Below are 19,457 nucleotides of genomic sequence, written 5' to 3' on the forward strand. Positions count from 1 at the left end.
TCCAACCCTGGAGGATCCTACCTCTGCACCAGCAAATCAGGCCTCCCATCCCCATAGGCCCTAACACTAACTCTATGTTGGGTTTTCATGCCCCCATCCTACAGGCATGGCCCCTAGCTCACCAGATTGGGGACCCCTGATACTCAGGCCTGGAATGCACCTGCAGCCCTGGAAGAAACTGTGCCATTTGGAGCTTCTCAGAACCCTCAGACCAGGAGAAACCTGCATGTTTCCCAGAGGGCACCCCCACCTTCGGTGGCACCCTTGGCCACCAATCCAGAGCCTGACATGCTACTTGATCACCATCCTCAACTCAGACTCCCAAAATTCTGCCTTAGTGTCAGCAGATTGGGCCTGCAATGTCCATAGCCCCTAACCTTATTCCTAGGTTGCATTTTCAGGTTTCCATCCCCAGGGACCTGCCCCCCAAGCCCTCTAGATTGGGAACTCCAGAGCCACACCCTAGAAGTCCACCTGCACCCAGGAGGAAACCAGTCTATTTGGAGCTGCATAGAACCCTCAGAGCTGGATAATCCTGCATGTTCCCGTGAGGACTCCCCCGCCTTCTGCACCCCCCCAGCTACAAACCTGGAGGCTGACACACCGCCTGACCCCCTTCTTCAACTCAGCCCCCTGGGGAACCCACCTCAGCACCAACAGTTCTGCCCTTCCATTCCTCTAGCTCAGCTCTCATCAGGGACCTGTCAGCTCTAGACAGACCAAGAGCTCCCCTCTCTGCCATAAAGATCTGGGATCCCCCCTCCTTCTTCTAAAATTATGCTGGCCCATGTCTTTCATGAGAAAGGGAAAAGACTACCTCCTGAATGCTCAATAACTCCTTTTCTCTTCTACCATATTTCTCTCCACTTACCTTTGTACCTGGGCAAACTGAAAGGAACATATCAATAGAACATGTACATGCTCTGAAATCTGAATCTTTCATGGCAGCTTTCTGAGGACTCCTTATGCAATCAGAAACTAGTGTATCCTACCACAGTGTGTTTGAAAATGATCATCTACAGAACAGGAGAGTGAAAATGACTCCATTTTTACCCCACTTTTCATGAAGTAGAACATGCACTTAGGGAGAAAAGGTACAAACTCTGAGTGCGCACACGGCCTGAATTTCTGCCCAACACTGGCCAATTCTCATGACCTTTCTACCCAAATCAGTATGGATCTGGGCAGAAAGCTTGTGAGAATTGCCAGGAAACCCACGGCAAACTCACCTCCAGCAGCAGGGGCCTTCAGGGGAGCTGCCTTAGCCCTAGCCAAGTGCCCTGAAGGCCAAGCACACATGTGGCCTGAATTGCCTCAGAAGGCCAGCCACAACTGCCCTCTACTCAGCCCTCTGGGGAGCCCTGCCTCACTGCTGGCATACTGGGCTTGCCATGCTCCTATGCCCTAACCCAAACCCTAGGTTTGGTGTTCATGCTTCCATCTCCAGGGGCCTGGCCCCCAAGCCCAACAGATTAGGGAAACCTGACCCACACTACAGGTCTCTGCCTGCCATCCAGAAGGGAACTGTATTTTTGCAGCTGTGCAAAACCTGCTGAGCAGGAGAAACCTGCATGCCCCTGTGAGGCCACCACCACCATCCCCGCACCAGGCCACACACCTGGAGCTTGATTCTCAGCCTCACCCCCTCCCTCAACTCTGCCCTCCGGGAGCTTGCCTCAGCGGGGGCCATCAGGGGAGCTGTGTGGGTGCGGCCTATGGTCCTGGACAGTTGCAATACCCACTTAGTAAGAAAGCTCTTCACATGCCAGGGTCGCATATGGCCCAAGTCACCACACAATGCCAACCAATGCTCATAGGCTTTCCGCCCAAAATGATATTGATTGGGCAGAAAGCTCATCAGAATTGGCCAAAAACCCGGAGCCTGACACCTGGCCTCAACTCAGCCCCATGAGGATCCCACCTCAGCACCAGCAGATTGGGGCTGCCATGCCCCTAAGTCCTAACCCTAAGCTGGGATTTGGGGCTTTTGTCCCCAGAGACCTGGCCCCCAAGCCCTCCAGATTGGGACCCCTGAGCCAACCACAGGACTCCAGCTGTATTCCAGAAAGAAACCATGCCAGTGTAGATGTGCATAACTATCCAAGTTGGACAAACCTGCATGTCCTACTAAGTTCACCTCCACCATCAGCAGTCCCTGTGTACACAAACCCTCAGGGTGCCACTCATCCTGACCACCATGCTCAACTCAGGCACCAGAGCAGCTCACCTCTGCGCTGGCGTGTCATGCCTGTCAGGACCCTGGGCCCTAATCCTAAACCTACATTGGGTTTTCAGGCTTCCATCCCCTGAGGCCTGGCACCCAAGCCCTCAGATGGGAGCCCATGAGTCACACCATAGTACTCCAGCTGCCCCCAGAAGAGAACTGTGCCAACTGGAGCTGCACAAAACCCTCCAAGCAGGAGAAACCTGCAGTCCCCCTGAGGTCACCCCTACCATCAGCAGTCCCCCTGAACCCAAATCTGCAGGCTGATACTCAGCCTGAACCCCGCCCTCAAGTCAGCCCCCTTGGGAGTTCACCTCAGTGCTGGCTGATCGAGCATGCCATTCCCTAGGCCCTAACCCTAACCCTAGGTTGGGTTTTCAGGCTTCCATTCTCAGAGTCCTAGCCTCCAAGCCCTCCAGATTGGGAACCCCTGATCCACACCACAGGTCTCCACTTGTTCCCAAGAAGGAAGCCATGCCATTTGAAGTTGTGTAAAAACCTCTAAGCAGGAGAATCCTGCATGGCCCCCTGAGGCCATCCCCACTTTCAGCCCCCCAACCCTGGACACAAAACTGCAGCCTGACTCTCAGCCTGACCCCTGTCCTCAACTCATCCCACTGGGGAGCTCACCTCAGTGCCTGCAGATTGGGCCTGCCAGACCCCAGCAGGGAGCCTGCTTCCCCCTCTCCTTCTGCCTGCCTCTCTGCATACTTGTGATCTCTCTCTCTCTGTGTCAAATAAATAGATAAAATCCTTAAAAAGAAAGACTTTTCACCCAGTAACCTATTTGAAAAAACTATTGTTATGTAATGTTCTTAAGCCCTACCTGGGAGTATTTACTCAACAATAATTATTCACTGTATGCCTGGAATTCAAATTTCTCTAAATTCTTATACTCTTATCTGTTAATTCTAGCCCACAAGAGCCATGGTCTCTTTCTGTCCAGGCTCAGTACCTATGCATTCAAGAGCGTAAGTAGAGACAGATACCACTTCATAATCCAGAAAGCTAATATTGTTTCTGTTTTAATATGAGATAGAGTGTGGGACAGGTTTCAGAGCAGATTTGTTCTAGCTTAACACATTAGTGTAATCACAAACATACCTTTCTACAAAGAGGACATTCAAGTGACCAAGACACATGAAAAAATGCTCAACATCAATAGCATCAAGATCAAAACCACAGTAAGATACCACCTTAACAACAGTTGGCATGGCTAAAATTATCAAGGCAGGGAACAAAAAATAAAGGTGAGGATGTGGTGACAGGGGAACCCTCTTACACTGTTGGTGGGAATTCAAGCTCATACAGACACCCTGTAAAATGGTATTGAGCTTCCTGAAGAAGTTAAAAATAGAGCTACTCTATGACCCAGGAATTGCACTACCAGGTATTTACCCCAAAGATACAGATTTAGAAAAGTAGTGGCACCTGCCCCCCAATGTTTATAGCAGTAATATCTGCTATAGCCGAACTATGGAAAGAGCCCAGATATTCATGGACAGAGGAATGGATAAAGAGGATGTGGTTCATATCTACAATGTAATATTATTCAGTCATCAGAGAGGATGAATACTTACCATCACATCAACCTGGATGAAACTGGAGGGTATTATGCTGAATAAAATGTCTATCAGAGAAAGACAATAGTTATATGGTTTCACTCACGTGTGAACTATAAGAAACAGCACAGAGGATCATAAGGGAAGGAAGGGAAAATGGAATGGGAAGTCATCAGAGAGGGAGGAAAACCATGAGAGACTCTTAACTACAGAAAAAAACTGAGGGTTGCTGGAGGGGAAATGGATGGGGGATGGGGTAACTGGGTGATGGGCATTAAGGAGAGCACATGATGCAATGAGCCCTGGGTATTATACACACCTGACCTATTATTGAATACTGCATCTGAAACTAATGATAAGTTGGCTTATTGAATTTCTATTAAACAAAAAGAGCTCAAATAAACAATCCTAAAAATTTGTATGTGACCACAAAAGATACTAAACAGCCAATGCAATGTTGAGAAAAAAAAGCTGGAGGAGTCACAATTCCAGAGTTCAAGTTATACTACCAAGCTGTAGTCATCCTAACAGTGTGGTACTGGCACAAAAATAATGCAGTGACCAAGGGAACAAGAGAGAAGCTCACAATTATGTGGTCAATTAATCTTCCACAAAGCAGGCAAGAATATCAAAAAGGAAAAGGACTATCTCTAAAACAAATGGTGTTGGAAAAACTGGACAGCTACACACAAAAGAATGAAATTACTCGACTTCCTAATACCATACAGACAAACAAACTCAAGAGTTAGAAGATCTCAATGTGAGACCTGAAACCATAAAAATCCTCTAAGACAGCATAGACAGTAACTTCTTAACATGGACCATAGCAACATTCTTCTAGACTGTCTCCTAAAGCAAAGGAAACAAAGCAAAAATGAACTATTGGGACTACATCAAAATAAAAAGTTTCTTCACAGTGGAAAAACAATGAAAAAAGTAATAATAATACAACCTACTGAAAGGGAGAAGATATCCTGTGCAATAAAGAGATACTGTCCAAGGGGCGCCTGGGTGGCTCAGTGGGTTAAGCCGCTGCCTTCAGCTCGGGTCATGATCTCAGGGTCCCGTATCGGGCTCTCTGCTCAGCGGGGAGCCTGCTCCTCTCTATCTCTCTCTCTCTCTCTCTCTCTGCCTGCCTCTCCATCTGCTTGTGATATCTCTCTGTCAAATAAATAAATAAAATCTTTAAAAAAAAAAAAAAGAAATACTGTCCAAAATATATAGAACTGATACAACTCAACACCCAAAAAAAACAAATACTCCAGTTAAAATGTAGGCAGAAGACATGAACAGACATTTCTCCAAAGAAGAAATACAGATGGGGGAAATTGGAGGGGGAGATGGGAGATGAACCATGAGAGACGGTGGACTCTGAGAAACAAACTGAGGTTTTGAAGGGGATGGGGGTGGGAGATTGTGTGAGCCTGGTGGTAGGTATTAAGGAGGGCATGTATTGCATGGAGCCCTGGGTGTGGTACATAAACAATGAATTCTGGAACACTAAAAAGAAATTTAAAAAATAAATAAATAATTTTTTTAAAAAATCCTAGAGGAGATGACATGCAGTAAACTCTTTGTCTTCGGCCATAAAAATTTCCTACTAAATCGTCTCCTCAGAAAAGGGAAACATCAGCAAAAATAAACTAATGGGACTTCATCATGATCATCATCAGCAAAAACAACAACAAACTTCTACACAGTGGAGGATCCTATCAACAAAATGAAAAGACAAACGACAGGATGGGAAAAGCTAGTTGCAAATGACATATCAGATAAAGGCTCAATATCCAAATCATAAAAGGATCTTAAAAAACCAAACACCTAAAAAAATTGTAATTCAATTTAAAAATGCGCAGAACACATGAATGGAAAATTTTCCAAAGGGGACTTAAACACTGCTTACAGGCATGAAAAGATGCTCAGAATCATTGGTTGTCTGGGAAATGCAAATGGAAACTCCAGTGAGATATCAACAGACACCTGACAAAATGGCTAAAATTAACAACAGAATATAAAACAGGTGTTGGGGGGGGCAAGATGGCAGAGAACTAGGAGGAGGTGCCGTTTCAACCTGTACCCTAAAGTGAGCTGATTATCTACCAAAGAACCCTGATCATCCATGAAATCAGCCTGAGGTTAGAATTATACATGTCTGGATCTCTACAGGGGCAGAAGGTGCCAGTGGGCAGGTAAAGCGAAGTGGGAACGTCGGACTGATATTGGAAGATAAACAAAAGGGGGAGAGAGCCACCAGAAGCAACCCATTGGAAAGTAATACCCCACTACGAGAGTGCCCTGCGACTGGGGACCAGCATTAACCTGGAGTCTGGTTGAAAGCACTCAAAAAGAGCAAAGGATCATAGGGGTAAATTGTGGGAATCGGGGCAGTTAGGTACAGGGGCTTAAGTCCCCAGACCCAGGACAGCCACCCCTGGCGCTGAGCCAGAGAGAGTGCAGCAAAGAAACCAGATCTTGGTCCCTGAGCCACAAGCACACCTGAGAGTGCATGGGGTGTGGCTCCCATGAGGGGCTGGGAGCCTCGCCAGCTGGCAGAAACACAGCCTTTTTGCAGACTCCACGTGCACACTGCACCACGCTACTGGAGTCTGAGTCGCGCCCCACACCTTCCCCTGAGAGAGGTGCGTGCAGGTGCCAGCCCGGCTCTCTGGCACTCTTGGTCCTGGAAAGGCTGAGTACTCCCAGCCTGGGCCAGCAGGAAAATCTCAGTGTGCTATCGCTGCTTGGAACCTCTCTGGCAGTCTGGAGCTGCCCAGAAAGCCACTGCTGTTGTGGTTTTGGGTACTAGCAGGAGTTCCTTGGTCCCCAGGGACTGCAAATCAGAACGTACTCTGCCAGCAGCTGAGGGGGAACTTATGTGCTCTGTAACACCCAGAGAACAGACTGAGGCTTGTCTCTGAGAGGGAAGTCTGGGTGCTGTTCGCTTTCCTCTAAACCTCCAAAAACCATCAAAAGCTGTCAAGGCAAGAGAAAACAAATGAAAAAACAAACAAAACCTCCAGAGAACAAAAGTCTGAAAAACCGGTTTCCTCAGAGCCCACCCCCTTGAGGGAAGTGGGAGGACTTAACTCAGGAAACATTGCCTGAAAACCCACGTGGCAGACCCCTCCCCCAGAAAGCCAACCAGAAAAAAAAAAAAAAAAAAAGACACGAGAACAACTACCACTCCTTCATAGATACAACTTTTATTTTTAATTCGTTCCCACCATTCTGGTTCATTTTTTATAGATAATTTTTAAACCTATTTACATCACAGTAAGATGTCCAGTACATCAAATTCCATAATAACCTTTTAACCTGAACTTTTTGATACATATACCCTCGTTTTTCTTTTGCTTTTCTATTTTTTAATTTTTTTAAATTTCATTTTAGTTTAGTTGATTCTTTTTTTATTTTTGTTTTTTAATATACATATAGAATTAAACTTCAATGTAGTCCCTTTTCCCCAATCAATGCTAACCCTATAGGTAAACCAATTTTTAATCCCTCTTTATCCTAGGAAAGTTGAGTCCCTTAACAAAGATATCAAGATACATCCAGGAAGAATCAAAATAAATTTCTTCCCCCACACTGAGAATTTATAACCACTCTCCCATGTTTTTCTTCCACCAGTGTTTCTATGTATTTGTGTTTGTCCTAGTAGTATATAAATCTTAAACTTGGGGTTCTTTTTGACGAGGTTTTTTTTTTTTTTTTTTTTTTGTCTTGCTTTTATACATATATATTTTTTTTCTTGTCATCTACTTTTCTCAGTCTTTTTATTTGTCTGTTTTTGTTTGTTTACCTCATAAATCTTACCTTGGGGCCCATTTGGGCTGGACCTTCTCTTTTATTTTATCTTTTTTTTTTCCTGTCTCTCTCTCTCTTCTTTTTTTTTTTTAATCTCACTCTTTTTTCTTTCATTGAGGTGGGGACTTTGATTGCTCAGAAGTGTTCCAGGGTGCACCTCGACTGCACCACAGTCAATACATCCAGCTACATCCATTCAGCGATCTTTCACCAAAATGACCAGGAGGAGGAATGCCCAACAGAAGAAAAATTCAGAGGCTGGGCCATCTGCAGCAGAGCTAATTGCTATCAACATAGACAATATGTCAGAAAAGGAATTCAGCTAACAATTATCCAGGAAATAGCTAGGTTCGAGAAAGCCATGGAATACAAAATGGAATTGATTAGGACAGAACTGAAAGCCACCAGGGATGATGTTCACAATGTTAAGGCAGAACTGAAAGCCACCAGGGATGATGTTCAAAATGCTCTCAATGAGTTCCAATCCAATCTGAATTCTCTAAAAGCTAGGGTAACTGAGACGGAAGATAGAATTAATGATCTGGAGGACAAACAGATAGAGAGAAAAGACCAGGAGGAATCCTGGAGCAAACAGCTTAGAACCCATGAAAACAGAATCAAGGAAATAAATGACGTCATGAAAAGTTCCAACATCAGAATTATTGGAATCCGTGAAGGGGAGGAGAAAGAAAGAAGTCTAGAAGATATAGTGGAACAAATTCTCCATGAAAAATTTCCCAATCTCATGAATGGAACCAGCATTCATGTACTAGAGGCAGAATGGACTCCCCCCAAGACTATAGATACTAAAAAAAAATCAAGGCACCTAATAGTAAAATTGAGAAATCATAATTGTAGATACAATCTCTTGAAAGCCACTAGAACAAAGAGGCTCCTTATGTACAGAGGAAAACCCATCAGAATAACATCAGACCTGTCCACAGAAACCTGGCAAGCCAGAAAAGGCTAGCAAGATATGTTCAGGGCGCTAAATGAGAAGAACATGCAGCCAAGAATACTTTATCCAGCAAGACTGATATTCAAAATGGATGGAGAAATAAAGAGTTTCCAAGGCCAGCAAGGCTTAAAAGACTATGCAACCACCAAGCTGACACTGCAGGAAATATTAAGGGGAGTTCTATAAAAGAGGAAAAATCCTAAGAATAGCATTGAACAGAAATATAGAGACAATCTACAGGAAAAAAGACTTCAAAGGTAACACGATGTCAATAAAAATGTATCTCTCAATAATCACTCTCAATGTGAATGGCCTAAATGCGCCCATAAGATGACACAGGGTTACAGATTGGATAAAATAACAGGACCCATCCATGTGTTGTCTACAAGAGACCCATTTCGAACCTAAGGATTCACCCAGACTGAAAATGAAGGGATGGAGAAGCATCTTTCATGCCAGTGGGCCTCAAAAGAAGGCCAGGGTAGTGATTCTCATATCAGATAAATTAGTTTTTGAACTAAAGACTCTAGTCAGAGATACAGAAGGACAATACATCATTCTTTTTTTTTTAATTTTATTTATTTATTTGACAGAAATCACAAGGAGGCAGAGAGGCAGACAGAGAGAGAGGGGGAAGCAGGCTCTCCGCTGAGCAGAGAGCCTTATATGGGACTCGATCCCAGGACCCTGAGATCATGACCTGAGCTGAAGGCAGAGGCTTAACCCACTGAGCCACCCAGGTGCCCCAGGACACTACATCATTCTTAAAGGAACTATCCACCAAGATGATGTAACAATTGTAAATATCTATGCCCCCAATAAGGGAGCAGCCAATTATATAAGAAAACTATTAATCAAGATAAAGAGTCATATTGATATGAATACGTTAATAGTACGCTTCTCTCAGTAATAGATCTTCAAAGCAGAAAATCAATAAAGAAACAAGAGCATTGAATGACACACTGGACAAGATGGACCTCATAGATATTACAGAACATTCCACCCTAAAACAACAGAATACTCATTCTTCTCAAGTGCACATGAAACCTTCTCCAGAATAGACCACATACTAGGTCACAAATCAGGGCTCAACCGATACCAAAAGACTGAGATTATTCCCTGCATATTCTCAGATCAAAATGCTTTGAAACTGGAGCTCAATCACAAGGAAAAGTTTGGAAGGAACTCAAACACCTGGAAACTAAAGACCACCTTGCTTAAGAATGCTTGGGTCAGGGGCGCCTGTGTGGCTCAGTGGGTTAAAGCCTCTGCCTTCAGCTCCGGTCATGATCTCAGGGTCCTGGGATTGAGACCCACATCAGGCTCTCTGCTCAGCAGAGAGCCTGCTTCCCTTCCTCCCTCTCTCTCTGCCTGCCTCTCTGCCAACTTGTGATCTCTGTCTGTCAAATAAATAAATAAAATCTTTTAAAAAAGAAAAAAAAAAAGAATGCTTGGATCAACCAGGAGATCAAAGAAGAACTTAAACAATTCATGGAAACCAATGAAAATGAAGACACTTTGGTCCAAAACCTATGGGATACAGCAAAGGCAGTCTTAAGGAGGAAATACATAGCCATCCAAGCCTCCCTCAAAAAAATTGAAAAATCCAGAATACACCAGCTATCTCTGCACCTTAAAGAACTGGAGAATCAACAAGAAATTAAACCAACTCCACACACAAGAAGGGAAATAATCAAGATTAGAGCAGAGATCAATGAGGTAGAAACGAGAGATACAGTAGAATGTATCAATGAAACTAGAAGCTTGTTTTTTGAAAGAATCAATAAGATCAATAAATCATTGGCCACACTGATCCAAAAGAAAAGAGAGAAAGCTCAAATTAATAAAATTATGAATGAAAAGGGAGAGATCACAACAAACACCAAAGAAGTAGAAACAATCATCAGAAGTTATTATCAACGGTTATATGCCAATAAGCTAAGCAACATAGATGAAATGGATGCATTCCTGGAAAACTATAAACTCCCAAAATTGAACCAGGAAGAAATTGACAACCTGAATCAGCCAATCGCTAGTAACGAGATTGAAGCAGTGATCAAAAACCTCCCAAAACACAAGAGCCCAGGACCTGATGCATTCCCTGGGGAATTCTACCAAACTTTCAAAGAAGAAATAACACCTATTCTCCTGAAGCTGTTTCAAAAAATTGAAACAGAAGGAAAACTTCCTGACTCTTTCTATGAAGCCAGCATTACCCTGATCCCCAAACCAGGCAAAGACCCTACCAAAAAGAAGAATTTCAGACCAATATCCCTGATGAATATGGATGCTAAGATTCTCAACAAGATCCTAGCAAACAGGATCCAACAGCACAGTAAAAAGATTATCCACCATGACCAGGTGGAATTCATCCCTGGGCTGCAAGGATGGTTCAACATTAGCCAATCAATCAATGTGGTAAAACAAATCAATAAGAGAAGAGAGAAGAACCACACGGTCCTCTCAATCGATGCAGAAAAAGCATTTGACAAAATCCAGTATCTGTTCCTGATTAAAACACTTCAAAGTATAGGGATAGAGGGAGCATTCCTGAACTTCATCAAATCTATCTATGAAAGATCCACAGCAAATATCATCCTCAATGGGAAAAAGCTTGCAGCCTTCCCCTTGAGATCAGGAACATGACAAGGGTGCCCACTCTCACCACTCTTGTTCAACATAGTATTAGAAGTCCTAGCAACAGCAATCAGACAACAAAGAGAAATAAAAGGTATCCAAGTTGGCAATGAAGAAGTCAAACTCTCTTTTTGCAGATGACATGATTCTTTATATGGAAAACCCAAAAGACTCCACCCCCAAACTACTAGAACTCATACAGCAATTCAGCAACGTGGCAGGATACAAAGTCAATGTACAGAAATCAGTGGCTTTCTTATACACTACCAATGAAAATACAGAAAGGGAAATTAGAGAATCGATTCCATTTACTATAGCACCAAGAACCATAAGATACCTGGGAATAAACCTAACCAAAGAGGTAAAGGATCTGTGCTCGAGGAACTACAGAGCACTCATGAAAGAAATTGAAGAAGACACAAAAAGATGGAAGACCATTCCATGCTCTTGGATTGAAAGAATAAGCATTGTTAAAATGTCTATACTGCCTAGAGCAATCTATACTTTTAATGCCATTCTGATCAAAATTCCACCGGTATTTTTCAAAGAGCTGGAGCAAATAATCCAAAAATCTGTATGGAATCAGAAGAGACCCTGAATCACTAAGGAAATGTTGAAAAACAAAAATAAAACTGGGGGCATCACGTTACCTGATTTCAAGCTTTACTACAAAGCTCTGATCACCAAGACAGCATGGCACTGGCATAAAAACAGACACATAGACCAGTGGAACAATAAACAGTGGTCAAATAATCTTCAACAAAACAGGAAAAAATATAGTGGAAAAAAGACAGTCTCTTCAATAAATGGTGCTGGGAAAATTGCACAGCTATATGTAGAAGAATGAAACTCGACCATTCTCTTACACCATACACAAAGATAAACTCAAAATGGATAAAAGACCTCAATGTGAGACAGGAATCCATCAGAATCCTAGAGGAGAACATAGGTAGTAACTTCTTCAATATCAGGCACAGCAACTTCTTTCAAGATATGTCTCCAAAGGCAAAGGAAACAAAAATGAAAATGAACTTTTGGGACTTCATCAAAATCAAAAACTTCTGCATAGCAAAGGAAACAGTCAACAAAACAAAGAGGCAACCCACGGAATGGGAGACGATATTTGCAAATTACAGTACAGACAAAAGGTTGATATCCAGGATCTATAAAGAACTCCTCAAACTCAACACACACAAAACAGATAATCATATCAAAAAATGGACAGAAGATATGAACAGACACTTCTTCAATGAAGACATACAAATGGCTATCAGACACATGAAAAAATGTTCATCATCACTAGCCATCAGGGAGATTCAAATTAAAACCACATTGAGATATCACCTTACACCAGTTAGAATGGCCAAAATTAGCAAGACAGGAAACAACATGTGTTGGAGAAAGGGGGACCTCTTACACTTTTGGTGGGAATGCAAGTTGGTGCAACCAATTTGGAGAACAGTGTGGAGATTCCTCAAGAAATTAAAAATAGAGCTTCCCTATGATCCTGAAATTGCACTATTGGGTATTTACAGATGTAGTGAAAAGAAGGGCCATCTGTACCCCAATGTTTATAGCAGCAATGGCCACGGTCACCAAACTGTGGAAAGAACCAAGATGCCCTTCAACAGATGAATGGATAAGGAAGATGTGGTCCATATACACTATGGAGTATTGTGCCTCCATCAGAAAGGATGAATACCCAACTTTTGTAGCAACATGGACAGGACTGGAAGGATTGTGCTAAGTGAAATAAGTCAAGCAGAGAGAGTCAATTATCATATGGTTTCACTTATTTGTGGGGCATAACAAATAGCATGGAGGACATGGGGAGATGGAGAGGAGAAGGGAATTGAGGGAAACTGGAAGGGGAGGTGAACCATGAGAGACTATGGACTCTGAAAAACAACCTGAGGGTCTTGAAGGGGCAGGGGGTGGGAGGTTGGGGGAACAAGGTGGTGGGTATTAGAGAGGGCATGCATTGCATGGAGCACTGGGTGTTGTGCAAAAACAATGAATACTGTTAAGTGGAAAAGAAATTATAAAAAATGCAGCAACAATAAGAACATAGTTGTCTGCCATACTAAAAAAATGCTAACTTTCAAAATGGAGAAATCAACCCATATGTTTAAATTTGTCTATGTAAAGAATATTTGTAATGAAATAAAAACCTCTTATATACAAAGAAATTTTTTAAAAAAATGGAGACCCATGCTTAGCACTTCCTCAAGAAGAATCTAGTCCAGAAAAGTAAGTATATCCTAGACTTCAGGCACTGTGAGTTCTAATAGCACATATGCACTGATTCCTAGAACCAACGAAGAGTAAATCATCCAGTGTCGATTGGGGGTTTGTGACACAACTTTTCTGACCAAATGACAGTGTTTCATCCAACATGTCCAGAATCTCTCAGTTTTCCCAAGGATCTCTGTGATCCTCTGATTCTTCCATCAACATCCTTGGGAAGCTCTGTCTTGACATCTTCCTTGTCTCCTGTCTTCCTTGTCTCCTGACTCCTCAGGGACCCTTCCACGGACCCTCCTCAGGGATCGCCCCCAGGCCTCCCCTGCCAGGACTCCCCATGACCTGTGGCCTGATGCCTGCATCCTGTGCTGGGTGCTGTGAGCCTGGTGCTTTGTGCAAGGTCTGTGTGCTCCCTCTGGGGTCACTTAGCATCTCCCTTGCAATGCCCTGCATCTTCCTGCACTGGGTCTCCTCTGACAAGTCTATGAGGCCAGCCTGTGCCCATGTCATGGGCATGGAAGCACAAGTCCAGAAGGTCCAGATGATCTGCTCCCAGTCCCAGCATGTGGAGCCCAGGACAAAGATTGTCCCCGAGCAGAGGAGAACTTGGGTCTAGGGAGACTGAGGGAGGATGTGGCACCGTGAGCCCCCAGGAGGAGAGTGAGCGTAGTGTGGGCCTAGTGCTCAGTCCTGCTAGGAGACTATGTCCCACCCGCACTGGCTCTGTCCCCAGGGCTGGATGTCATCGAGTTCCACTTTCCCACTTTGCAGGCTGGCAGTGACTCACAGAGGAAGAGGCACTACTGGTGCTGGAGAGAGCCTTCGGGCAGAAAGAAGGGGGCAGGTGCTCCCCCAGCAGCAGGTGCACTGGGGCAGGCTCAGGGGACATAAAGGGACAGCAGTGCCTGCAGAGGGGTTCTCCACACAGACCCCTCCTCAGGCTCAGCACAAGCTTATATGGAAGGCCTTTGTCCCCCAAACACAAAGTCTGGCCAAGGACCACCCCCCACAAGCTCCCACTCCCAATCCTTCGTACTCAGCTCAAGTGACAAGAAAGGGCCAATAGATTAGGTGGTGTCGGGTGCACAAAGACATGTGTTTTTCTGGCCCATGTTCTAACACTGCTGGCATTTTAAGGATCTCAGGGCTTTGATTCAAAAACAGTAAGATGCTGGGAACCCCAGACAGTTTTCTGGAAACCTGTCTCTGTGCCTTGCAGCCCTCCCAACCCACCAGCTTTGCTCAGAATCACTCCAGGCCTCAGACCCACGGTCTTAAGTCCTCAGACAGCCCAGATGATGTGCCATCAAAAAGCAATCCAGGTGAAGCAGCAGGACATGCTACAGATTTCAGCAAATCCCCCTCCCAGAAAGTGAGGGTACCAATGGGGGAGTTGTCTGAAAACAGCCAGGTCAGGGTTCCAGGAAGACACCAGAGGCTCAGGAGTAACAGAGGAGCATCTGAAGGTCAGGTAGGGACTGTGGGAATCTCAGGTGGTTTGCCTAGGGGAAGTTCCCATCCCCCTAAACCCTCAGTGTGATGGCTCTTTGGGGGGATGGGGGAGGACCATGCCTGGAGGACCCATGACTCCACTGTCAGAGGTCGCCAACTTGGTCTGTGCAAAGGTGGGGAAACCTGGCCACACCCCAAAGAATTTCTGGAAACAGTATCTATCTCAGTGGCAGCTGACCTGGGAGGTCAACCTTCCAGCTGCCTGAAGTGGGATTAAGCCACAGAACAGCGTACTAGCCAGAAATGGAAGAAGGAGAACCAGTTCTTCATTTCAATAGTTTCTAAGTTACCAGTTTGTTCCTATGGTTAGTATACTTTGCAACGTCTTGAAAATGTTCTCCTCGTGTTCTCTGCTAGAGGTTCTCAGAAAAGCTTGGTTTAGGGGCGCCTGGGTGGCTCAGTGGGTTAAAGCCTCTGCTTTCGGCTCTGGTCATGATCCCAGGGTCCTGGGATCAAGCCCCACATCGGGTTCTCTGCTCAGCAGGGAGCCTGCCTCCCCCCCTCTCTCTGCCTGCCTCTCTGCCTACTTGTGATCTCTGTCAAATAAATAAATAAAATCTTTAAAAAAAAAAAAAGAAAGAAAAGCTTGGTTTATAGGTAGAAATCATCCAGAATTGACTTCAGTTGGCACAGCCATACTAGTAAAAGTATGGAACTTCCCCAAAATACTAAAGATAGATTTCCTGTCTGATCCCACTATCAGGAAATCTGATTTTCAGGAAATACCCCATTTTCAGGAAATGAAGTCAGTTTCTCAAAGTAAGATCTGCATTCTCCCGCCCAATCTCCCTGAGGAAGGGTGGCCACCCTTAGCAATGGGGTACCCATGTGGGAAGTCATAGACAACCCTCTCCTTGAGCCAGGCATCTCCCTGGACAAGGGGCTGCCCCAGGGCTGGGAGGTCTCCACAGCAGTGCATTTGATGTCCCGGATACTAGGGGGAGACAGAGGGTCATCAGGCCAGTGAGGGTTAGGACACACTACTCAAAATATGGCATCTGGGCAAATTAAATATAGAAACTGAAAGAATTTTGCATAGAGCAGAAGCCAGAAGTTCCCTCTGATCCCCAGCCATCAGCTCTTCTTCCATGAAGCAGGTCAGCATACTCCCATGCAGCACTTTCTCTCCCCAGACCACAGGGAAGACCAAGCTTATCACCAGAGTGAAGGAATTTAGGGCCACAAAGGCCATACGAACACACCTGGTTAAACTAACCCTTACCTTCCTAGTTACTTCTTTACCATTTACCAGCCCTAGTCCAATTCTAGTCTGTCAATTCTTCACACATGTATTGCTTCTTTGTCTAAAGGGAGAAGAGCTGTCTGCTCCCATTGCCTCTGCTGGTCTCCATGTTCTTGTGAGGCTCCCACCAAAAAAATCAATACACTTTGCCTGCTTTTCTCCTGTTCATCTGTCAATTTTCACACCCAGCCAGGGGTGTTAAGAGGAGCTGAAGAAAATTTTCCTCTCTTGCAGCATTGCAGAGGGGCAGAGGGCAGGGGTAGTCAGGAAAACCCATCCCATCTTCCTGGCCCTGGTTAAAACCAACCTCTTCTGGAAAGCACCAGAGGGCTGTGCATGGTTGGAAGAGCCAGGGAGAGGCAGGTGGAACACATAGGCGCTACCTGACCAACAGCCAGGGGACTTGGCCCCAGTGACAAGTCCAGGGTGTTATGATGAATATTATAATGGAGAATCCTGTATATCAAAACTTCCCCATACCAGGCTTCATTATTGCTCTCATTGTAGTTGTTACTATTAGCTTAGTGACTTTCCTGAACTAACTTTGTCAAGTTTGTGTTCTTTGCTATGTGTGACCTCTGAATCCCTGTGCTATTTACTTAGTGGTCAGCCAGTGGCTGGGCAGAGAGGTCACCCATGTTTCTGAGCTATGGCTACAGATATGGCTGTATTGGAGGTCTCACAACCTCCTCCTCCTCAGGTTCAAAAAAATCTGCTTGAGTGGCTCATGGAACTCAGAGAAACATGTTCATTAAAAAGACAGAACTCAGGACCAGGCAGCTGGAATTGATGAACAGAGCAATATGTGTAGCAGAAGCTTGGAGCTCCCCCACTTTTGGAGTGAAAGAGGCCTTTACCCACCTCCACTCTGATCTTCATCTATACTTCTTAACTAATGACGTCCTTCCTTTGGGCTCCTCTATTAACTCAAGTGAAAAAGATGCTGGGCACTGAAACAACCCCCCAAGCAATAATCACTGCCTGATGCCAACAAGACCCCAAATGACTGACCCCAAGACAGTGGTCAACTGGAACTTTACTGCCCCTGCACCTATCCATAGACCTTTGTCCTAAATTTTCCTTATATAAAAGCCCAGGAGTGGGACGCCTGGGTGGCTCAGTTGGTTAAGCGGCTGCCTTCGGCTCAGGTCATGATCCCAGCGTCCTGGGATGGAGTCCCGCATCAGGCTCCTTGCTCGGCAGGGAGCCTGCTTCTCCCTCTGCCTCTTCCTGCCATTCTGTCTGCCTGTGCTTGCTCGCTCTCCCTCTCTCTCTCTCTGACAAATAAATAAATAAAATCTTAAAAAAAAAAAAAAAAAAGCCCAGGAGTGTTTTCAACACCTATAGACCAGGCCACTCGTCTGCCTTCCAGTGTGGGCTGCAGGGAAATAGATTCCTTTCCTGTGTTACCACTACGCATCTCTCTGCCTCTGGATCTGGGCCACTGAGAATAGTGCAATGTAGAAAGTCAAATACCAGTTCTGCCCCTCCCCAGGGTTCACCGCTTCTGCTCCTCTCGCTGCAGTTCTGCTGTTGGCTTAGTAACTTTTCTGAACTGATTTTGTCAAATCTGTATTCCTTGTCATATGCAGCCACAGAAGTGTCTGTTCTGTGAATGTAGTGGTCAGTTGTTGATTGGGTGAGATTTCCTTAAACATCTGGAAACTTCCCTCCCTCTGGGAAAAAAAAAAAAACTTCCAGTCTTCAGAGTTGGGGAGGAGGGTTCTGGGTGTGTGGGTGTTGGGATATACCTTCAGCACCAGCCATGCTTTTTAGGACTCTGCCTTGGCCTTCACTTCCTACTTGCTGAGTCTGATGATCACCAGAGAGGAGAGCCTAGGGCCTTCTCAAGTCTGCCCTGCGCAGGCACTCAGCCCATGCATCTAGTGTCCTAGGAGCTTAGGAATAGATCAGAGCTTCCAGAGCCTTCTTCCGTAAAGCTCCTCATCACTTGGACTTTCTTCCAGTGATTCTGCTTGGTATCTCTTTGCACCAACTATTATCCATTGCCCCAGGGAACAGAGACTCACATATACCTTTAAATGTTTTGGTCATTGAATGCCTGCAATAGCCACCTCACTAATGGGAGATTTGGTGGTAAGCAAGAAGTCACAGAGGACTCCAAGAGCCTGGACTTGGTGTTAATTCCTCTCCTGAAATGAGGACACATGTGGGAGGAGCAAGTGGCCAGCTGATGGGGGGTGCAGGCACCTGACGTGGACGGATGGGTAGGTGAGGCCTGAGACCCCCAGGGTATGTTCCTGGCATCCAGACTGCAAGGTCTTCAAAGTGGCAGATTGGTTGGGATCATCTTCAGGCTGAGGAGGAAGATGAGGAAGGCAGAGGGGACTGAGGAGGCTCAACTTAGACAGGATGGCACTGAGCCACTTCTTTGGGGGAAAAGTGGGTCAGGTCCAGGTTCATGGGGTCAGACTTTGAGCCCATTGCACTATACGAAATAAGCCAGTCCTTAAAGGACTGATACTGGAGCACCCAACCTGTGAGGGACAAAGAACACTCTGATTCATAGAAATTGAAGGAACTGCTGAGTGCTGGGGCGGGGGAGGGGGAATGAGGTGTTAGGGTCTCATGTGTAGAGGTTCAGTTTGGGATGATGACAAAGTTGTGGTGATGGATGGAGGTAGCAGGTGCAGAACAGTGAATTTACTTATTGCCACGAATTGTACCTTGAAATATGCTTAACAGTATCACTTGTATGTCTATTACAACACAGTAGGAAAGAAGTGAGTCAAGAGGACAGGGTCATCATGAGTCCCAGGAGGGCCCTGGAGCAGGAATCCTGCATCTTAGTTCTAGCTTTCACAGTCTGCCCCTTGTTGGTGACTGAGTTCACAGTTGGCACTCAGTGAATGCTTGCTAAGACACAGTGCAAGCAGATGAGGGCACAAGTGCAAACACACCAGTGGGCACTGAGGAATCCCAATAGGACACACACCCAGATGGAGCCAGTGCCCACATTTCACAAACACCAGCACAGAAATAGCCATTTAAAACCAAGGCAGGAACCCAGAGGGCTCCATGCTCTTGGAGGCCAAGCTAGTGGCCACAGCCAAGGCCTCTGGTGGTCAGTGGACTGGGGGTCTGACAGGTGGCTTGACACACCCATGGCCCTGAAGCCCCTTGTGACTAGGAGGGAAGACCTGACCAGGCCCAGTTCTGGCTCCATGGTTGCTGCAGGGCTGCTTGCAGCCTGTGTCTGTTTAGAATCAGGGAGAAAACCTTTTCCCTCGATTGTTCTTTTTAAAGATG

This window comes from Mustela putorius, unplaced genomic scaffold (genome assembly GCF_011764305.1).
Source record: "Mustela putorius furo isolate JIRA1106 unplaced genomic scaffold, ASM1176430v1.1 tig00000083_pilon_pilon_pilon, whole genome shotgun sequence".
NCBI classification, from domain to species: domain Eukaryota; kingdom Metazoa; phylum Chordata; class Mammalia; order Carnivora; family Mustelidae; genus Mustela; species Mustela putorius.